Source organism: Felis catus, chromosome F1, assembly GCF_018350175.1.
Source record: "Felis catus isolate Fca126 chromosome F1, F.catus_Fca126_mat1.0, whole genome shotgun sequence".
NCBI classification, from domain to species: domain Eukaryota; kingdom Metazoa; phylum Chordata; class Mammalia; order Carnivora; family Felidae; genus Felis; species Felis catus.
The window spans coordinates 14,991,567-15,015,979 of record NC_058384.1 but is presented as its reverse complement, the minus strand read 5'-3'; the positions used below and the strand labels follow the sequence as shown (position 1 = coordinate 15,015,979).

The following is a 24,413-nucleotide window of genomic DNA, read 5'->3' as shown; positions in this document are numbered from 1 at the left end:
AACAAGACTGCCCTCTCTAATGTTGGTGTCCTTCATTCAGTCAGTTGAAGGTCTGAATACAATGAAAAGGCTGACCCTCCCATGAGTAGCTGGGAACTTCTCCTGCCTGACTGCTCTGAACTGGGACAGTTGTCTTTTCCACTTTTTGGACTCCCAACTGAAATATCCTTCTTCTTGAGTTTTGAGCCTGCCAGCTTTTGGACTGAAACTTTTACCATTGGCTCTCCTGCATCTCCAGCTTGTCAACTGCAGTTTTTTGGGGGCTTTTCAGCCTCCATAATCAGGTGAGCCCATTTCTTATTTTATGTATACCTGTGCATGCACGCACATGCACACATCTCCTTTTGTTTCCATTTCTCTCTAGAGAATGCTGACTAATGCAATCTCAAAACTTAAGTTGACATATTTTAAAATCTGTTCATTTTAAATAAATATGGTAATGAATATGGTCATTCTTTTCCTTAGAGTTCCCGGCCTTGTATTTGAAAACAGACTAAAGCACAAAGGAAGAAAATACGTTTGTGCTGGTCTGGATATGGTGTGTGTGTGTGTGTGTGTGTGTGTGTGTGTGTGTGTGTGAGCGTTTGAGTAGGAGAAGCAGCTATAATAGGATTTGGTTTCTAAGGATTAAAGAGAAAATAATGATAACTGTCAAAACAGAGCTAAGTTATTTTATGCAATTTCACATGGTAGTAAGATACTGCACTATTTATTCAAGGGCCTAGCTGGGTGAAGTGTGAAAATATGATTCATGCTAAATGCTCTTCAGGAGAAACAGTCTCTAGATGGATGGGGGCAGGGCTTTTTCTTTAAAAAGATTACCTCTGGTTTAAAAAAGTGTTGTCATTTCCCTCTAGTGGCAGGAAGGAAATAACACCCATTGAGGAGAACAATATAAGAATGCTTCATTCCGCAAAGAGAAGAGGCTTCTTTTCTTCCTTCTTTTTGAATATAATAATTACTAATCATAAGCTAAGCATTGCTACAGATAGGAAATACCCTGCATTAGAGAATTTGTAACTGCATTGGGAAAGATGTGGTCAAAGTAAAAGGGAAACCTGACCATTGAATGGGTCCAGGACAACTCTACGAAGCTGGTGACAAAATGATGCATGAATCTTTTCCCTATTACCTATTTCCCTATTACCTAGACTTCACCAGGCATCCAATGACAACAGAACTCACCTGCCCTTAAGTTCTACCTCAAAGACTATTCTGGCCCTTTCTCTCTTGCTTCTATTCCCTTAATCTACATCAAAAGTTATCGTTCCAATGTCCTATTGCCTTATGGTTCTATTTTTCTCCTGCCTCTCTCTCATCAGTGATCCACAACACATTGTACTATTACTGACTTCATTACATTTTTTTTAATTTGAAAATATTCTCTAGTTTTTTTTAATTCCAGTAAAATTAACACACAGTGTTAAATTAGTTTCAGGTGTACAACATAATGCTTCAACAATTCCATGTATTACTCAGATTACATTATTTTTAAATTGCATGTTTTCGTGTCTATTCCTCCCTATCCCCAAATAGATTTTGAACTCCTTAAGGTATAATCTAAATTTTATCTTTGCATCACAAGTGTCTAGCTTAGTCTGGAATTCAATAAACATTTTTTGAAATAAAGCATGTATGTATCACTTAATAAATAAATGAATTTGAAAATAATTTAATAAATTAATCATTCCATTGATGAAATATATTATCTGTATTTGATATTATTAGGGAACTTGTGGGGAAAATGCCTGAACTCCAAAGTGAAGCTCAAATAAAAATTACAGTAGAAAATAACCAGGATATTGGTTTTTTTTGTGAGGTTTTCCAGAATTTAGCCTTCTTAAAAATGTTTGAAGGTGATCAGATGGATAGAAGCACTCTCTGATACCAGGCATACTTTACACTCTCTACACGTTAAATGGCAAAATACAAAGTTTGCTGTTTAATTGTGATTTTCTTATAGGGGAAAAAACGGAAGGAAACCTAGGGAATGAGAAATCTTACACTCAAAATGAAAATGATATTCAAAGTCTGAAACTGGTAACTGCTCCTCTTTCAAAAATTCATTTCCTCTAGATTCTTTTTCCTACTGAGAAAAATTGATCATTTTCAGAGAGCCAAACGGATATGAATTTTATGACCCAAAGAACACAAAAATGAGGACTAAATAAATCATATCTTTAAGGGTGGATATCAGTCATGCTTATATCTCTCAGAAAAAAAAATAACACTAAGACAAGAAGCTTGCCTACAAAGGAAAAATGAAAAGACACATTTTTCACATCCTAGATGAAGACACATGACTTAAATATAGGACATATTTATATTTTAAATGCAAATCTTCCTAGACCATGGATCACTGCACATACGAGCCACCAATTAATCCCCAAAAATGAGCTGAGAACTCTTACTTCCAGGAAGGATGTAGTATGTCAAGGCAGGATAAAACCTCTATGGTAACAATTAGGAAAAGTTAGATACATAACAAAAAAATCATTTTAAAAGCATCAAGGAGATGTGGAAGTAAACAGGAAAACAAAGAGTTATTAAAATTCCAGCTTCCTTTTTATGCATAAAATGACAATATGATCCTAAAATTTACATGGAAATGCAAAGGACCCGAACATAAGTCTATACATTTATGGTCGATTGATTTTCAACAAGTGTTTGCCATGACAACTGAGTGGGGAGATAACAGTCTTTCCAACAAATAGGGCTGGGACAACTAGATATTCACATGAAAAAGAATGAGGTTGAGCCTCTAATTCACATTATACATTAAAAATTAAAGTAGATCACAGAGTCACATGTAAGAGATAAAATGATACAACTCTTAGAAGAAAAATAACAGTAAATTGTCATGACTTTGGGTTAGGCAGTAGTTTCTTAGATATAATATTAAAATCACAAGGGACAAAGGAAAAAAGAGAAGAGAAATGAATTGCAACAAACTTAAAAGCCTTTGGGCTACCAATATTACTATCAAGAAATTGAAAGTACAACCCACAAAATGAGAGAAAATACTTGCAAATAAGATATGGTAAGGGACCTGTATCCAGAATATATAAATAACACAACACAACAATAAAAAGACAAATAACCCAATTTTAAAATGGACAAAGAATTTGAAGACATTTCTCTAGACAAGATGTAGAAATGGCCAATGAGATCAACATCAATTATCATTACAGAAATGCAAGCCAAAACGATAATTCTCTGTTAGTTCACATCCATTAGGATGGCCATAATAAAAAAGACAGACAATGACAAAAGTTTGCAAGGATGTGGAAAAACTGAAAGTCTCACACATCACTGGTGAAAAAAGTGCAGCTACTTTGGAAAACAGTTCCTCAGTAAGTTTCAACAAAGACCATATGATCCTGCAATTCCACTTGTAGTATATGCCAAAGAGAAATAAAAACATATATCCACCCCAAAATATGTGTGTGCAAATATTCATAGCAGAATTATTCATAATAGATAAAAGTAGAAACAAGCCAAATGTCCATCAACTGATGAATGAATAAACAAGATGTGGTATATCCCTATGGTGAAATATTAGCCGTAAGAAGGAATGAAGTATTGATACACCCTGTAACATGGATGATCCTTGAAAACATGCTAAGTGAAAGAAATCAGTTACAAAAGTTCACATGTGTGCAGTTCTGTTTATATGACATTTCCACAGTAAGCAAATCCACAGAGACAGAATGTAGATTAGTGCTTTCCAGGGAATTTTGGGAGGAGAGAATTCTGGAGTTACACAGAGAATTCTAGAGTGACTACTAATGTGTAGGTGATTTTTAAAGGGGTAATAAAAAACATTCTGGAATTTAATTACTTCTGGGTATTTATCCAAGGAAAACAAAAACACCAATTTGAAGAGATAAATGTATCCTTATGCTCATTGCAGAATTATTTACAACAGCTAAGATATGGAAGCCACCTAAGTGTCCATCAATCAATGAATGGGTAAAGAAGATGTAGTATACATACACAATGGAATATTCCTCAGCCATAAAAAAGAATGAGATTTTGCCACTTGTGACAACATGGGTGGACCTAGAGGGTATTCTGCTAAGTAAGTCAACCCAGAGAAAGGCAAATACCACGTGATTTCACGGACATGTGTAATCTAAAAACTCAACAAATAAAAAAAAATACGACAAATAGAGACAGGCTCATAGATGCAGGAAACAAACTATTGGTTACCAGATGGAAGGGCTGGGAGTACATGAAACAGGTGAAGAGAATAAGGAGGTAAAAACTTCTAGTTATAAAATAAATGAGACATGGGATATAATATACAGCACAGGGAATATAGTCAATAATATTATAATAACTTTCTATGGTGATAGATAGTAATGACTTATCATGGGAATTATTTCATAATATATAAAAATACTGAATCACTATGATGTACACTTGAAGCTAATAGATATTGTACATCAATTACATTTCAGTAAGAAAAATATTCTAGAATTGTAGTGCCGATATTTACACAACTTTGTGAACATACTAAACACTATTTAATTGCACACTTTAAAACTGATTTTTATGGCATATGATTCTCATTTAAAAAATCAAGAGCAGTCTAAATCATCTAGTTTTTCCACAATAGAACAATATATCTGTTGTATGTCTGAAACCTGTTGGACAGAGACAGATCAGTGATTTGAAGCTTCATGGCATGCTAATCTGTGGATCTCAGAATGCTTGTGTTCTCCGGCTACCTTAAAATTATTCTTCTGTTGATCTCAGTGTACATCTTCTCTCTTCTTTTCTTCCTATCCACAAATTTGTCCTCTACCATATATACAAGTCATTCCTAGTGTAAATTTTAGCTCTGCATTTCTCTATTTTATTTATTTATTTTTGTATCAAAAATTTTTTAAATATTTATTTATTTTTGAGAGACAAAGCGTGAGCAGGGGAGGGGCAGAAAAGAGGGAAACACAGAATCTGAAGCAGGCTCTAGGCTCTGAGCTGTCAGCACAGAGCCTGACATGGGGCTTGAACTCATGAACTGTGAGACCGTGACCTGAGCTGATGTCAGACACTTAACTGACTGAGCTACTCAGGTGCCCCATCTATTTTTTAAATTTTTTTAATGTTTACTTTTGAGAAAGAGAGAGACAGAGTGCAAATGAGGGAAGGCCAGACAGAGAGGGAGACACAGAATTTGAAGCAGGTTCCAGGCTCTGAGCTGTCAGCACAGAGCCCAACATGGGGCTCAAACCCACGAACCACAAGATCATGACCTGAGCTGAAGTCAGACGGTCAACTGACTGAACCATCCAGGCGCCACTACATTTCTATATTTTAGTAATATGTTCAGTGACTAAGTCCAGAAGTAAACATTATAGGCAGTGTTTTTCAAAGTGTATCAAAATCACTGGGGGAGAGCATCTAGTCTGTCACTGACTACCTAGATACTTCAGTACCAGGGGAAGTGCACAAAGCAGTCTTCCCCGTTCTAAGTACTCCATGTGGAAGGCTTGGAAATTCTCTCTACTTAAGGGAAATGTCTCTTGTGTCAAACTCACCCAGTGAGAAACAGATTCACTCAAGTACCATGAGGTCTATCTCTCCTTCTGCATTGGGATGAACAGAGCAAGAGCATTCTGACATGGGTCAAAGTATATACCATCTATGGAGTCATTTGCAACACAAATGGGAAAAATCACAGGAAAAAAAATTATCTGTGTCTCTCAGAGGCAAACAGGAAATACTTCTGGTGGTTATCTGGCTAACATGTCTTAGCATGGCTATGACTCACCCGCTATTCCCTGGTGTATTTCTAGCAAGTACCCTAACCGTAGCCTGAGCCCATGAGTATGGCTAGATATTCACAATTCCCCTTCTCCCCTCCCCTCCATCTCTCAGGCAGCCTGAGATCTGACAAGGACAGGCTAACAAAATATAAATGTTCCAAATGGGTGGCTGGAAAAAGTGATGTCACAGGGGAAATGAAAATCAAGCACATAGGCCAAGCCTGTTTCTATAGGAAGGTAAGAATCAATCTGAAAACAAGGCCTCTGAAAGCAACTGAAACTTTTTCCCCCAAGAAGATTTTTTTAAATATAATTTATTGTCAAATTGGCTTACATACAACACCCAGTGCTCATCCCAACAAGTGCCCTCCTCCATGCCCATCACCCACTTTCCCCTCATCCCCACCCCCATCAACCTTCAGTTTGTTCTCTGTATTTAAGAGTCTCTTGTGGTTTGCCTCCCTCCCTGTTTGTAACTTTTTTTTTCCCCTTCCCTTCCCCCATGGTCTTCTGTTAAGTTTCTCAAGATCCACATATGAGTGAAAAAATATGGTATCTATCCTTCTCTGACTGACTTATTTCACTCAGCATAATACCTTCCAGTTCCATCCAAATTGATGAATGGATAAAGAAGATGTGGTTTATAAATACAATGGAATACTACTTGGCAATGAGAAAGAATAAAACTTTTTTAAAAAATAATCTTTATCAAGACCAAAAACTAATTAATTTGAAAATAATCATAAGCTATTATCATTTTTACCAAATAATAAGGGTTTCTTTACATTTTTAATTGGCAGAGACGCCTGGGTGGCTCAGTCAGTTAAGCGTCTGACTCTTGATATTGGTTCACGTCATGATCTCCCAGTTATGAGATCAAGCCTGGTGTTGGGCTCCAAACTGAGTGTGGAGTCTACTTGGGATTCTCTCTCTCCCTCTCTTTCTCTGCCCCTCCCCACCTCTCTCAAAATAAATAAATAAACATTTAAAAACATTTTTAAGAATTTTTAAAATTTTTTATTATGAAATTTATTGTCAAATTGGTTTCTATACAACACCCAGTGCTATGAGAAAGAATGAAAACCATTTTTCTTTCTTACTTTTTCTTTTTTTTAGAATTTTTTTTTTCTTTTCAACGTTTATTTTTATTTTTGGGACAGAGAGAGACAGAGCATGAACGGGGGAGGGGTAGAGAGAGAGGGAGACACAGAATCGGAAACAGGCTCCAGGCTCTGAGCCATCAGCCCAGAGCCCGACGCGGGGCTCGAACTCACGGACCGCGAGATCGTGACCTGGCTGAAGTCGGACGCTTAACCGACTGCGCCACCCAGGCGCCCCGAAAACCATTTTTCTTAATTTGCAGCGTTAAAAAAATGATCTCCCTTCCCCGATATAAAAAAAAATATCTTACTTTCTACAGCCACTAACTAGGAGTCACTTCTGGTCCAAGCTGTCTAGTTGCACCTGGGTTAATCTTCCTGGTTGTTTTTCCTGTTCTCAGGCTGACAACAATGAATACCAATAGCAGTCCTGAGAAATACCCCTTTGTCCCTTTTACTCAGCCCACCACACTCCACACTGGAAAATGAAGAATTGGCCTCAGGGTAAAGAAAACTAGCGATTACAACCAGAATGAAGCAGAGGCTACAGCACTGGCAGCACAATGACCTGGAAAGCACTTAAACACTGTGACTGACGCCCAGCTACGTCGCTGACCAATCTAATCAGAAATCTCTGGACATGGGACCCAAGAATCAGTATTTTTAAAAACTCTGAGAGTGGCTCCATGCTGTGAACAGCCAAGACTGAGAAATACTGGACTAGAAGAAAGAGAAAGATGCTCCTAACATCTGAAACTCAAAATCATAAGAAATTTGATTCCATGCAATTATCCTAGAACCCCAAATCTACTGTCCTCTCTGTTATTCCATTCTTTCAGCTGTAATTACTCCTTTTTGACTTTTTCCCTATTTAAGATGTCTTGAAGTTCGTGTTAACTTGGTTTTATCTTGATATACCTATTGCACGAGTGCAGCGGGCAGGTGTTTGCTTTAATCACTACCATCTCCTCTCCCATTCCTCATCTGTCACTCTATTTCTACACGTCAGTGAGTCTCAAAGCATTGTTCCCATGCCTGAGGCATCAGCATCATCTGGGAATACATATAAACGATGTGTGGCTTCCACCTACTGAGAGAGAAACGATGGGGATGGAGTCCAGCAATCTGTGTTCGAACAAGCGTTCAGATGGTTCTGGTGCATGCTAAAGACTGAGAAGCACTGCTCTGGGCATCCATGAGATAGCAGTTGATGCCTTCTGCTATGCAGCTCAAAGCCAACCAGAAGTACAGAACTCTCAGAAGGGGTGCAGAGGACCTGGAGGCAATGTTGGGATAAAACACAGAAGCCTCCTTTGCATCAAATAATTATACCAATATAAGCAGCATTAGTAGCAGGGGACTTAAGAGACCATAACCCCTGAGTCTCTTTCTGCTATTTCCTACCAACGTCTTCTGTCTCCTCTGTGGATTTTCTTTTAGTTGTACAGCAACCTATGGGGGATACACATATCCCTATTTTGAACACCACTTCTCTCACAAGACAGTGATTCTCTGTCAAGTCTTCCAAAATATGAATGCGTACATAGTGCTCACAATTTCATTATCCAAGAGCCAAATAAAAATAAGACTGTTTGTGGGGAAAACAAAGGAACTTGGCTTCAGTTCCACACACTTAATTCATCAGCAGTTATTTATTTATTCTATGAGTACAGTGTTATGGGAGATCTTGTTAACAACTGGCCTAACATGTTCACTGGGCTATTTTGATTTATTTTTATTTTTACATGTCTGTGTCTAGCAACTGCCAACAACCCTTTCCCTGGCTTTACCTGCTTCCTTCCAATCTATTTGCTACACAGAAGCCAAAGATTCTTTCAAAAAGGCAATCCCATTGTATTACTTCCTTCCTTAAAACTCTCCAGTGACATCAAATGCACTGGACACAAAATATAAATTTCTTTTTATATTTTTTATATTTTATATTTTTCTTTATAGCCCATAAGAGTCTTCATGATCTGGCCCCCACACTTTCCTACCTTCTCCACTACTACATTCTTCTACCACACTCACTAGGCTCTGATCCCTACAGTCTTACTGCTCCTCGATGAGTTATTTTTTTTTCCTTCTTAGCATAGGGCCTTTGCACTTGTCCTTCTCTTGCCTAGAAGGGTTCTCTCCCTATTTTCGCATGGCTGACCCCCCCTTTTAGTCATTCAGGTTGCAAGTCAAATCTTATCTTCTCCAGGAAATAGGAGCACCTGCTCTACTTCAGCAATCCCTACAAAGTTAAAGTCATACTCTTTTTTACTGAGTACTATGCCAGAGTTAAGTGGTTTGAGGGAAAATTTTCCCAAATCTGAGATCCAGAACTGTATAAATCATGCACCTGAATTTGCACTCAGTGCAGAAGCTCCACCGGTGCTCTATAACATCCATGACAGCTTTTCCTCGATCATTTCCAATTCCACTACCTCATAAGACAACATATTCCACAACTGAAAAGTTTGAATTACTACTCTTTCCAATCATGTGTTTAAATGTGCCTCTCTAAAACTTTCACCATACAGAAAACAGTGTGGAGGTTCCTCAAAAAATTAAAAATAGACCTACCCTATGACCCAGCAATAGCACTGCTAGGAATTTACCCAAGGGATACAGGAGTACTGATGCATAGGGGCACTTGTACCCCAATGTTTATAGCAGCACTCTCAACAATAGCCAAATTGTGGAAAGAGCCTAAATGTCCATCAACTGATGAATGGATAAAGAAATTGTGGTTTATATACACAATGGAGTACTACGTGGCAATGAGAAAGAATGAAATATGGCCCTTTGTAGCAATGTGGATGGAACTGGAGAGTGTGATGCTAAGTGAAATAAGCCATACAGAGAAAGACAGATACCATATGGTTTCACTGTTATGTGGATCCTGAGAAACTTAACAGAAACCCATGGGGGAGGGGAAGGAAAAAAAAAAAAAAAGAGGTTAGAGTGGGAGAGAGCCAAAGCATAAGAGACTGTTAAAAACTGAGAACAAACTGAGGGTTGATGGGGGGTGGGAGGGAGGAGAGGGTGGGTGATGGGTATTGAGGACGGCACCTTTTGGGATGAGCACTGGGTGTTGTATGGAAACCAATTTGTCAATAAATTTCATATATTGAAAAAAAAAAAAGTAAAACTTCCACCACACATCTCCCCATACAGACCAACACGAGTCTGTTACACAAAATGAGTCTGTTCCTTTTTGCACATGATATTTCTTCAAACATGGAAGCACATCAATTCTTCCTTTTTCTCTCTTGAGGCCAAATTTTCTGTCTTTCATTGTTTCCTTTGTAAATTGTTTCCAAGTCCCTGATCATTCTGTTATTTTCCTTTGTATGTGCTCCAATTTTTCAGTGCATCTTAAGACATAAACTTCAGAGGTAAACACAATAGTAACAAGAAGCTCAATGGCTTAACAGTACATTACCATCGACATTCTTCTCTTCATTCTGTGGCCAGACTAAGATGGAGTTAGTGTTTTTCACAGTTGACTCATATTTAGAAGACATGGATTAAGATTCTGTCATTTTAGGGGCCATCTGGGTGGCTCAGTCAGTTAAGTGCCTGACTCTTGATTTCAGTTCAGGTCGTGATCTCACAGTTCCTGAGTTTGAGCCCCACATTGGGACCTGAGATGACAGTGCAGGGCCTGCTTGGGATTCATTCTCTCTCTCTCTCTCTCTCTCTCTCTCTCTCTCTCTCTCTCTCCCCCTCCCCTGCACTCTATCTCAAAATAAATAAACTTTAAAAAAAGATTCTGTCACTTTAGTGATGTTCTAAATCCTTTGCTAGGTATTATGGGAGGGCATACAACAGCAAGAGAAGTATGCTGTTAACTTCAGATCCTAGGCTTTTGATGTTTTCAGTATAGTTAGCTTATAGGCAAGAATTCCCTCTTATTTGAAAAGAATGAGATCTTCCCATTTGCAACAACATAGATAGATCTAGAGGGTATAATGCTAAGCAAAATCAGTCACAGAAAGATAAATACCATATGATTTCACTCATGTGTGGTATTTGAGAAACAAAATAAACAGACAAAGAAAAAAAAAGACAAACCAAAAACAGACTCTTAACTACAGAGAACAAACTGATGGTTACAGGGCAGGGTGGGGGGGGGGGGTGGTTGGGGTAATGATGGGTGAAATAGGGCATGGGGATTAAGAAGAGTACACTTAATCACGATAAGCACTGAGTAATATATAGACTTGTTGAATCACTATATTGTATACCTGAAAATAATATAACACTGCATGTTAACTATACTGGAATTAAAAGGAAAAAAAAGAAAAAAGAAATAGCTGTGCCCCTCCCCCCCAAGAAAACAAACAAACCCCACCCCAAAACAAACAAACAAACAACAAAAGAATTCCCTCCTACTTAATACTTTCCACGTGGGTTGTAGGATTTATTTTAAAATTTAAGCCTTGTTCTGATTTTCTGGCTCTGATGGTTCTTCATCAGCAAACCTGTTTATAACGTTCTGCCTCTCAGAAAGGTTTCCAGGAGCAAAGCGCAGTGAACCTGAGAGCAGCTTCTCAGATCTTTGCTTTTTTCCAGGTATAATCTCAGATGCTAACTCACAAGTTTCCCTAGTTTGGGTGCTAATTATTCTGCTTATCCTTTCTTTTCCTTCCACATAATATCTGTACTTTAATACAGGGTGAACTATAATGCTGCAAGCACCAGACTTGTAGTTCCGGATGGTCACATGTATTTTCTGTTAAGACCTTGGGAATTCCCTTCTGCTCTTGTTCTAACAAGTACTGATCTTCTGATCTCCAAGGCATGCACTGAGGTCCATGTTTTCCAATATTCATTCCAGAGCGGTACATGGTCTAATCCATCTAGGTCCTTCTTGCCTTATACTAAGCCTGTTACTGGCAAGAATAATGGAAAATAGTGTCAAACGAAGACTAAAACATTCCTAACCCAGCAACGTGCTGTAATTATCATACTTTATGATCTAAAGCATTTATAACCCTAATCATTTCTGCACATCTTTAGCATGCTACTGTCCATCTCTGGAGGATGCAATCAATAAGTATATGTACAGTGAATAAAGTGACTGGAATTATAGCTGTTCCTCTACGTCTCCCATATACACCTAGACGCATAGGGTACTTAACATCTATCACAACCAAATGGACCAATTCTTTGCTTTGCCCACCAAATTCCTGCAGGGACAGATGGAAAGCCATTATAATAAAGTCCTATCTTTTTTCTCTTTGAAGTCTGCCTTCCCTGTTTCTGAGTCCTGGTCTTCCCTTCCCGAGACTCAATGCCTTCAGTCATTGTGCTTTCATTTCTCCACAGCCCTCGCTGCAAGACCCCACTCAGACTTGTACTCTATAGCATTTACCCAATTTCCCTCCAACAAACAAACAAGTAAATAAATAAAAAAACACCAAACCCCCATCTGTCCTGTGCCCCTTACTCTCAGGGCCCCTAAATATGTCTAGAAACTGACCCCAAAAATCTAGTTGTGTTAAGACAGGAATAATACTGATAGCTTGTTAGCCTAGTGGTTAAATGTACTAGCTTTTGGAGCCAATCACCTGGGTTTGAAGACCAGCTCTACCACCTACTAGTGAAAACATGGACAAGTTACTCAACCCTTTTGTGCCTCAGTTTTCTCATCTGTAAAACAGGGCCAATAATATCTATTTAATACAGTTGTTAGCAGTATTAAATTTAAAGAATTTTAAGGAATTTTAGCACATTATACATGCTAAGTAAACATTAGATATTACTCCTTCCAGTTAATACTACCAATTAAACATTTTAGAGGTCCTGATTCAGATGAGTCATGGTAACTACTCCTTCCAACTAGCCACTAATACCTAACAATTCATCCTCCTTAACACCTACTTAATGACTCCCATTTCCACTCCCTGGGCCATTGCTTAAGTTTAGGACCTCATCTGTCTCTCTGGACTTCTTAAATAGTCTCCCTGGCAGAGAGAACGGTCTAAACTATAAACTTCAGTGCTTCAAAAACTTCACAAAATCTCCTTACTGTATGCAGGATAAAGCCTAAACTGTTTGGTACAACATTTAACATCCTCCAAGATTGGGGCCCCATCTACCTTTCTGGTTGTTTCTCCTCTTTATTCTCTGTCACATCAATCCTCTGGCTACAATGAGGTGTTGTGTCCCCCTAACTCAAGTACCCTCTCTTCTATGCACTTTCCCAATTTCCCCCACGCCTGCACCAACACTGTACTAAGTTTACATTCTCTTACATTCTATGCAATTCCTTGCTTCCTTTTTTTGTTGTCTTCTCTCCTAGATTCTAGGATGGATGATCTCTGGGGCTATAAAGCAGTCTGGCAAGAGTAGTGGGTAGGGAAAAACACAGGAAGTTAGTGGCTAAACTTTTTACTGAAAAAAATAGGGGAGACCTAGACGTTAAAGATGTGTGGGTGATATACATAGAAGCCAAAGGCAGGTGTTTTCTGAGAATTTTTGTTTTATTTATTTATTTATTTTTAAAGATTTTTTTAAGTAATCCCTATACCCAATGTTGGCTCAAACTCACAACCCTGACATCAAGAGTCTCATGCTCTACCAACTGAACCAACCAGGCACCCCTTTCTGAGAATTTTTAATGGGGAGGTTAACAGTATTTGGAAAAAGCAATGAGAATCAAGGACACACATCTCACCCCGGGTACCAAGGTACAAGGGTTGTGAGAGAAAAAAATCGTTCACTTGAAAGGGTTGTGGGAGAAGTGGTGTCTACAAAGGAGATTTAGATTTCAGTTAGGACAAGCTAATGAAGAGAGTAATGGGGGAAAAGGTTGTGTATTTAGGAGACTTTCCTTAGACTTGACTGTGAGAACAAAGACCAGAAGAAGGGTTTAGGGGATCTGACTGGGAAAAGATGGGTGATGGAGCCCAACTAAGGAATATATGGAGCAGTGTGAGGTAAAGAGAGGTGGGATACCATGAAGGTGAGCTCAGCTCTGACCACCTGCCTTCCTGCATTTAGTCCCCAAGCAGTTTGAAGTGGTGAGGTAAAAAGGAATATTAGCAGAGCTGGGGGCCTGGAGAGGGTCCCAACAGAAGTGTGCAGAGCTCTGTGGGTCTCCCTTTAATCCTGCCATGGAACAACTATAGGGGTTCAAAAGAAACTCTATGGGCTTGTTTTCAATCAAGTAGATGCTAAATAATAATTGGCTTTATTCACTTATCAATTATTTATGGGTGCCTACAATGTACAGGGCACTGTTCTAGACCCTGGGTAAACAAGTATGGCCTCTATTCTGGAATTTACAGTTTAGTGGAAGATGGACAGTTCCTAGCTCCAAAAGGAGAGATAGGAAGTAAAACAGGAGATGCATACTAATGTTTTCTTATTTTCTGAATTACCTTATGAGACTGATGGAGGTGAGACTGAAATCATGAGGCTGATGCTCAAAAGCCACTCAAGAAATTACTCATTACTTAATAATCATAATCTCTCAATGTATGTCATTTTCTTGCGGGTATGCAGTCCTTCTCTTGAGTTATTTTAAGCTGTAATTTACCAAGCACTGTCATTTAAATATGAGAAAATGTATGGAAGCCAATTTGGAAGAGATACTGGGTATGAGCAAATGGGAAAGACCCATGCTCCGTTTCATTTTTCTGGGTGGAGGCGGTGCAAAGTTGCCCATAATGGAATGTTGAAGTGCCTTCTGCTGGAATGTGCCCTGAACTTGGTTAGTCACACTATAAAATGTAAATCCAGGTATTTAGGACCATATGCTCAACTTCAAGTCTGTATATTCTCTCTGTACTATGTTGGGTCCCTATGACTCAGCAGTTGAACATGAGGGAAAGAATGCCAAACTCATAAAAGAAGAATGTGATCCATGGGAAGAGCATGGCTGACAGGAGAGTACTTGCCAATGAGAAAATACCATATTTTTTATGCAGTTCGGGATTTTTTTAGGCAACGCAAGAGGAAGGAATGAATGGTGCATCTCAAACTCCATCACAAGAATGTGATGCTGCTTCCAGTGAATTCACTGTCCCAAGAGAAAGCAGTTTTGTAAATTTCATGTTAAGGCCAGGAATGCCAAGAGTGAGGTTTGGATAAGTTTTTAAAATTTCCCAGCCAACCTACCAATTGGAAAATAGGGCAACTTTCGCTCTCGAGGGTGAGAAGCTAAATGCATCAATGATGTCCCTTTCCCTCCTCAGCTCAGGGACTTTACTGCCAGTATTCCCTGGGAGTCTCCTGGCCTAGAGGAAATTTTTAAGCAAAAATAAGAGCAATTAACACCACTTCTCAGCAAGACTAGAGATTTCTAATGTAACCATTTTGAGAAAAAACTAATAAACCACCCAAAAGGTAAAAGGGGCAAGGCAAATTCTGTTCACCCAGAATTCTTCAAGCTTCTCTTTAGACCAGTCCATCCATCCATCTATCTATCTATTTGTCCATTTAGTTATTTACTTAGCAATCACTGACTGAGCAGTTATCAGTTATCTCACTGGGGTTCACTGGTCAATAAGACACAGTTCCTCTTCTTGAGGAGCTAATTCATAATGTAGTAACAAACACCAGACAACTACATGGGCCATTTCCATGCTACCTGGCAGCTGTTGTGATAGAATTAACACAGATACTATGGGGAAACATGATAGGGTAGGTGAATCAGCATAAGAGTCTTTGAGGAGGGGATACCCATGCTGAGATGGAAAAGGAGTAAAAGGCAAAGGACAAAGGAGAAGACGAATGTTGATAGAAAACAAGGATGTGCTATTCATTCCTGGGTAAAACGCACAACTACTGGGTTTGCACCTCAGTTCAGGTCCCAGTGGTTTCTGCAGGAGCAAGGGATCTCTTGTAGCTACTACTCTGGCCCAAAGCAGTGAAGCTAGTAATGGTGGGGGAGGGTGGGGTGATATAAATGTTTTCAGAAGATAATCTGAAAGTTTAGTGATGAAAGCTGGAACCATATGGTAAAATTCTTCCCTTCAAAACTGACACTGAGGCCAGGACCTAAAAGGGAATGAAGTTAGTAAGTAAGAGAATAAAGATGAACATTCCAAGTACAGCAAATGCCACATGTCGAGGCAGACAGTGTGTTGTAGTACAGAGCACAAGGGAAGAGCCTGGCAAGAAGAGGCAAGGAATTTAGTGGGTGAAGACTAATAAGGTCTAGTAAGGTGGTCCAAATTTGTGAAATATTATTTTGAGTATCTCCCAAAGTGACAGACCTTTGGCCTATGAAGGTAATTACTGAAAGCAGCTAAAAGTCATTTGGAACCCAAAGTGATCAACAAAGTGGTGAATAGTCTAGAAGAGTTTTTTTTAAATCCAAAACAAGGTTTGCATTGTGAAGTGATAAGATAAACACTCTTTTATTATAAGCTGTCTCTGAAGACCATCCAAAAAAAAAAAAAGGCTCCTAATATGCTCTCAGAAACGGTATCTTTTTAAAATAAGTAGAGACCCCAGAAAGTGACTTCTTTAAAGTAATAGCACTCAATTAGATGCTTGTTACCTCAGCTGAGTTCTTCTTCTTCTTCTTCTTTTTTTTTTTGAATCAGCTTAGTGAAATCTGATCACCCAGGTGTGTCCCCTGACAGTAGATTAGATATTTATGAAGATGGCATTAACATTGAAAAGCACACTCTAGATTTTGGAGCAATGAAATGATTAAGTCTTTGTGAAGGATATAACTGGGCCACTCCCCTTCTTCAGCTGTCAGTCTAAGCAGTGTCCTTATTTTTTCCTAGATTCCCCCCTGAGTTTCTTGCATAGGCAGAGTAGGGACAATGATGATTTTGCATCATTAACAGCCACAAAACCTCTCAGGAAGTTCCCTCTTGGTTTTACACAAGTGGTTTGACAAGTAGCAAACTAGGGCATAGATAAGATGGGGCATACCATCTGAGACTTCCCAGATTTTTATCACACAGTAAGGGTGGGACAGGGGAAGCATTTTGATCAAGGAACTTTTCATTCAAAAATGAATTACAGTTGGCTATTTAACTGACACATGGATCAAGATGTGGGGCTTAAAAGTCCTGGTTGAGCACTCTGGGCCCTTTTCCTTGATTTCAGAGAATCATGGTTTATTTTGTTATGTTTTGTTTTAAAAAAGGAAACAGAAAGGGAACATGACATCTGATCAACAAACACTCAAAGAGTTCGCACTTAAAACATTTGTTGTCTGTCGATCTACAATGCAGAACTAAAAGGAATGAATAAGAGTCAAGGAGAGGTAGATTTCAATTTAGTACATGGAAGAATTTCTGTAATAATTAAAACTGCTTGAAAAAGAGATTGTTTATTAGGTAAGGGACCCCCAGCCTCACCCCTGCAGTCCCTCCCCATCACTAGAAGCATTTAAGCAGAGCTGGGCTAGATATACAGGATGGCCTCCTACACCTGCCAGGGTAGGGAAGAGTTAGTTTAGCACAGATTCTGAAATCAGGGGAGCATTCTAGCAATACAGACCTATTGAATTAGGATCTAGGGTAAGAGAAGGGGAGTCTAGTAATCTGGACTTTTAACAAGCTGCCCAAGTGATCTAATGGGCAGCTATCCAGGCACTAGCACTCTACCTGGAGTATGTGAACCACTGGTCTAAAGACTGTTTTCTGACCACTTGGTGAATTCTCATCATCTCTTGCTCTCTCCCACAAAACCTGTGTGTTAGTGTCAATGATGGAAATCCATCATTTTACCATTCTGGTTGGGAATTACTGTCTTATTCGATGACCTTTGAGAATCTCTTCTTATTCTAAGATTTAATGATTTAAGATTAATTTATTAATTCTTAAATATGCTACTGAGGTAGAAAAAAAAACACAGACTTGGGTTGAATGCACTTGGACTGTCTGGAAAGCAATTTTCTGACCTGGACAATATTAAACTCTGAAATAGACTGTGGGACATCTCTTCTTCAGGATCTTGGCAAACAGGAGACACTTGGGGAAGAATTTAGGAAAGGCCACTGTGAAATGCGGGAACGACTGGAAAAAAAAAACCTGGAAGTCCTTTCAATTCCTAGGATTCTATTTTTAAACATGGCTAACGTAAGAACAGCAGTATTTGGAGTAAACCCTTACTTCCACTTCCTTAATGGAGCTACAGAAATAGATGCTTCCCAACTGAGGAATAAACAGCATGTCTGGGATAAAAGCCAAGTTGGAACTCAGAGGTCCCCATCTCCACTTCTTAATACCTCAGTTTTTGTTTTGCTGTAATAAGCCATTTCTTGTCACTGCTTTGACTGATAATCCCAGCATGGTGTAATGGAAGACTTTCCTATCATGAAACCACTCTCATGGAGAGGGATAAGTGAACTATTTGCTTAGGAAGCCCTCCTTAGAAACCAAACTCCAGTGAAAAGGGAAATTGCTTCTCTAAAACGGGCAAGTAAGAGGTGAGCTCCACTACTGAAATAAACTACCCCCCCCCCCGCCAGCCCAAGTTCTCACTAGTCTGTATTTTCCTCAGCTTAGTTATCCTTTCTGCTCTGCAGCAGAAAACCCTCATCTGAAGAAATGTTGGTAGAAAAATTCTCTTTTCTTTTTGCCTGCTTCTGCTTGGATAGGATAGGATCTAAAAAAAAAACCCAAGCTGGCTCTCTTCTGCAACTGCCCAAGGGTTCAAATGATCTCACAAACTACACCTTTCATTTAAAATTCAGAGGATTCCACTAGGAATTTCCAAATAGGCTGTGCATAAAAGTAAGGGCAATCCTATATTGATTTGCATCAAAGTAACATTGATTTGCAAGAGATTCATCAACTAGTTGAAAAAACATCACTGAAAAGAATTCTATATTCTAAAGCTATATCTGTGCCTCCATGGACAGACCACAGAAGCAATTCTTTCATGTGATCAGTATAATTTCTATACAAATAACCTATAAAAAATTTTGTGTCCCCAAGAAGGAAGGAGCATGAGTAGGTGTTGGTATGAAATTCCTCCTTCCTTAATGGTTCGCAGTATATTTCTTTTTCTCTGATGACTCCCTCCTGTGAGGTGGAAATTCACCTCTGTTTCATCATTAAGCCCTGAGAAGTATGGCTGTGATAGCAGTCATATAATTTTAAAGCAATGAAAGACCTTATTTGCTAGAATTATGGCAGGAACACTACACCCCTCTCCAGAAACTCAGACACTTCCAGGTTTATAGAAGAGGGCAGCAGAGGGGCTGCTGGGTCAGACTGGTGAGGAGGAACCAAGTGGAAAACAGTACCACTCTGAAGACACTGGAGAGAAGGGGATTTGGAGAAAGGGACTGACTTTTAATAACCACCATGAGTAATGTGGGGGGAGGACAGAAAGAGATGACCAAAAAAGATTTCAGGGGGTTTGCTGTATGGTGTCCTGTACAGAAAGTCTCTGTGGCCTCCTACACCCCAGTAAAGCTCTATGTAAGACTGTCAACACTTGGGGGCACCAGGTGAGGATTCTTTGTAAGTGGCCCTTTATAGTGATGTGGTTTAAGGCCAGCATGATGGAAAGGACAGCTGGTCTGAGCTTTTACACTGATTAAATAATCATTCAAACCAGGTTTATTTCTGAGGTAAGCTCAGGGCAAACACACATTTGAAACGTTTTTGCTCACTGAGTCTTAGTTATAGGTGAGTCAAAGCTGAGGCAGATATTCTGTAGAATTCTAATAAGATCTTTTAAAATGGCAAGCTTATACATGTCACATCTTTCACTGTGACTTTTAACTTTTAATTTTATTGCCATTTTAAGAATATATGTACACACACATAGTTTTTGCTTGTTTCTCATTTAGACAAAGGAAGTGAGGAGAGGGAGAGATATTAAGAATCTGTGGCCAATGCTCTGGACTCAGTTTTTGAAAACCCAAAATAGGAGTAGTGATAATCATCTACCTAACTTACTTCCTCATGATTTAACCTAAAATATATATCTTTTAGGTTTATTTATTTTGAGAAAGTGCACAAGCAGGGGAGGAGCAAAGAGAGAGGGAGAGAGAGAATCCCAGCAGATTCTGTGCTGACAGCATGGAGCTCAATGCAGGGCTTTATCTCACCAACCTTGAGACCGTGACCTGGGCTGAAATCAAGACTGAGCCACCCAGGCACCCCTCCACCACAAAATATATTTTAAATGAAAGGGGACAAGATGGTTTGCACAAGAAATCATAAATATACTTTATTATAGTCATAGTCAAGGAGGTCAATAATTAAATCAACTTCATGGTAATAAAATTCAAAATAAAAATTGACAGATTTGTTCCTTGTGTGAAAAAAAGTTTTACAGCTTAGATTAAGACCCACTGTCATGGTGAGCTACTGCAAGTATTCCCCTTATAATCAGAAACTGCATTAAAATAACCATTATCAACATCATTACTCAAGATTATTCTGGAATTACTAACTCCCATGCCTAGGCAAGAGAAAGAAAACCAAACCCATAAAAGACGAGGTAAAATTACATTTTTTCCGCAAATAATAGATACATATATCTAGATTTGAAAGCCTTAGGGTCAATTAAAAAACTACTACCAACAACAAGATGTATCAGCATAGTGACTAGCTAAAAAATTAATTCACAACAATCAATAGTCCTCCAATACAAAAATGAGTGACAAAATATAGTGGGGGAAAGATATCATCTACGATTTTTTTTTAAAAAAGGAAATACCAAGAAACAGACAATAAAAAATATGCAGAACTATCTAAACAAAGAAGAATGCCAGTCACATAGTTGGCCCTCAATAAATATGTTGTTGGGCAAAGGCATAAAAAAATGAATTGAAGCCAGAATGATGAAAACCACTTTGCGCTGGTAGAGGTAGAGAGATCTATGGACTCACAAAAGGGAATCTAGAGGCAACCCCAAATCTACATGGGAAATCAGCATAAGATAAAGATGGTACTTGAATCAGTAAAGAAAGATGGATTACTCAATAAATGATGCTTTGATAAATAGCTAGCCATTTATTTATTTAACGTTTATTTATTTTTGAGACAGAGACAGAACATGAACAGGGGAGGGTCAGAGAGACAGAGACACAGAATCTGAAACAGGCTCCAGGCTCTGAGCTGTCAGCACAGAGCCCGACGCGGGGCTCAAACTCACGGACCGCGAGATCATGACCTGAGCCGAAGTCGGCCGCTTAACCGACTGAGCCACCCAGGCGCCCCTAGCTAGCCATTTAGAGAAACAAAAAAGCAAATAAAACTAGATTACTATCTCACCCCTTATATCAAAATAGATTCTTGATGAAGAAGAAAATAAAAATTTTATTTTATCATATGAACAGGCCTTGCTTTCTAAACAGAATCCAATCCAGAAACCTGAATTAAAAAAAATCTAAAAATTAAGATGTTTAAAAATTCATCAACACCAAGAAACAAATCGCCACAAACTAAGTAGAGGTATGATGAGCTTGGAAGTTAAATTGGATCTGGATTAATTTGTAATAGAAACTGAGTGAAGGAGGCAGTCATGAAAGCAAGAAAAATAGAAGAAACAATGCCAAGAAGATGAATAAAATGATTGAGTATAAGGTATAAGGGCAACAGAGGAGAAACAAAAGAGCGCCTCAGGAAACAAATGGAAAGCTTGAGTCATTAAATGGTTCACTTTGTTTTGACTGAGGCTCACTCAGAAGCACATCTGCTCCTCCCGAGCATATCAGTATGGTGATCCTGGTATTTGGATGAAGTTAACCATGATGCAGCTGAATAGGTACACGATTAGACTGGAACTGACAATATGTGGCCTCCATTAGGTAAATGATTTGGTTACACTTCATACCAAAACACTAAAAACAGCAATAGGTGTTGTACTTTATGAGCACTATCAGTGGCAGCAGGTTTCTCCAAGCACAGATCGAGGCCAGGCTGATGATAACCTGTGGGGTAACAGCAGAAGCAGGACTCAGTAGAATAGGCACTCCTCTTGGTGTTTTCCAATGAAGCTACTGCCACACTCCCACCAGCTGGTCAGCTCATTACCCTTTACACAGATGTAGGTGGAATATCCTGGAGCCACTTAATACCACAGGCAGCTTTGGAATAAACATTCTCTCTGGTACTGAATGAGAACTTAGTCAGCCAGGAAAATATGAAATGAGTGGGGAACTGTTTCTGTCCTTTGCCCTCTTAAGTGAAGTTTTCAACATGTGGATGCATAAAACAAGGACCAAGATTGATACGAGGGAGTTTCCATGGAAGTTCAGGATGGGAGATGTTGTATTTGAGGTTTTGGCATAAACCATGCAAACTTGCTTGTGTCTCTGGCAATTGAACTGAGTTGTGGGTGTTTTAATCTCTCTCTAGGTTCCTGCGGCACAGGCCATGGTTAGTTACTATCTACAACCCCAAAGGGCCAGAGGAACACACACCCATTTTTATCTCCCACTTTTCCTTTTATTGGGATGCATGATATTTGTACCTATTCTGAATGAAAATAATCAAGTCTGGGCTCCTGAGTCTTGGCCCTTCCAACACCACTAGATCAAGTCAGAACAAATTCATTTTTATGAGGAACCACTCCTGGCTTGAATTAAAATTTTTGCTAATCCTCAACGAATTATAGCTTCAAGACTTTTGTCATCAATGGAACCTCTTTTTTGGTACCACTGGTAACAAACCCATTAAATTCACACTCCAAATGAGGTGATGAAGCAAGACTATCAAGTCCCGCCTTCTATCTGCTGTATCATCTCACCCCTGCACTGGCACACCCACCATCTCCTGGCTCTACATACACTTTTGCAATCTAGGTTTGAGATGAAAGCCCCTGTTCTGTGGCAATCAATTCCCACCAGATGAAAGCCAGAAAAGAAACTTCAGAGGAAAATTCTGGAGATCTACTGAGCCACAATGGACACATTTTTCTAACTACCCAAAGGATAGTGATTATGGCAAATATAAAAAACCTCAGTGATATAAGTTGCTTTGTTAAATTCAATGAGAACATTTTTATCTCTCAAGGGCAGAAGTACAGTTAAAAAATTTGAAGGCTTTTTAACTTAGGTGTAAGTAATTTACCTAGCTCCTTATCCCTCCATTGAAAGACGTAGCCAACTTGTTCCCGAGATTTCCCATATGAAAATCAAGAGGGAAATATTGGAGGCAGGTTCTCAGCAAGCTTTCAGAGTCACATGTGAGAGCAGGATATATGATGAATACACAGGAAGGAAGCAATAGTTCCCAAAGTGATTATGAGGCCTTGTAGGCAGAAAAGGAAATGACAGTTTCTAAATGTAGAAAAAAAACAACAAAAAAAAACACTTTGGCCCTTGCTGATAGGAACTCACCCTAAGGCAGAAGACAGAGTCAACACTTGCTCTTTCCACATGGCTGGGCAATGGTGGTGTGGAGCTCTGACATGAGCGGGCACATAAGAGCTAAGACAGTGAACTCAGCACATTCAGTGGCCATAATGTTCACGTATCTCATCTGAGCCTTACAGCTATAGCTAGCTTGCTCACCAGAGCCTTGAGGATTCAAGAGCGTGCAATTATGTATGTGTTTTTCCATTGTCATGGTGTCTAGTCCATGTAAATGGAGATGCTATCCCACAGAATGCCCTGGTGATCTTACTCATTGCTGAATTTGCCACCCTCCATCACTATCTACATTTCTATATGTCTTGACCTGTTTTGACATGTCAAAAAAAATCCCCTATAAAAATGTCATACATGAAAACAGTCCTTTACATAATTTTAGCATTTTCTTTACTTCCAATTTACATCTTAACCAATGTAAATTTATAAAACACAATTTTATTTGATGATAATTAAGATACCTGAGCCAAGATAAATGTTATCAAGGTTTTAGATTCCTTTGTTTGCAACTGTCCCATCCACTCTGAATACTTTTTCTTTTTTTTATTTTTTAAAATTTACATCCAAATTAGTTGGCATATAGTGCAACAATGATTTCAGGAGTAGATTCCTTAGTGCCCCTTACCCATTTAGCCCATCCCCCCTCCCACAACCCCTCTAGTAACCCTCTGTTTGTTCTCCATATTTATGAGTCTCTTCTGTTTTGTCCCCGTCCCTGTTTTTGTAGTATTGTTTTCCTTCCCTTATGTTCATCTGTTTTGTCTCTGAAAGTCCTCATATGAGTGAAGGCATATGATTTTTGTCTTTCTCTGACTGACTAATTTCACTTAGCATAATACCCTCCAGTTCCATCCACGTAGTTGCAAATGGCAAGATTTCATTCTTTTTGATTGCCAAGTAATACTCCATTTATATATATGCCACATCTTCTTTATCCATTCATCCTTCGATGGTCATTTGGGCTCTTTCCATACTTTGTTGATAGTGCTGCTATAAACATGGGGGTGCATGTGTCCCTTCAAAACAGCACACCTGTATCCCATGGATGAATGCCTAGTAGTGCAATTTCTGGGTTGTAGGGTAGTTTTATTTTTAGTTTTTTGAGGAACCTCCATACTGTTTTCCAGAGTGGCTGCACCAGCTTGCATTCCCACCAACAATGCAAAAGAGATCTTCTTTCTCTGCATCCTTGCCAACATCTGTTGTTGCCTGAGTTGTTAATGTTAGCCATTCTGACAG

General features: G+C 39.0%; 1 long non-coding RNA gene across 3 annotated transcripts in view; it reads right to left on the bottom strand.

Moving 5' to 3' along the window:
- LOC123382735 overlaps positions 1-24,413 on the bottom strand; it is a 543,574-nt gene that overhangs the window by 307,041 nt on the left and 212,120 nt on the right. The window lies entirely within an intron of this gene.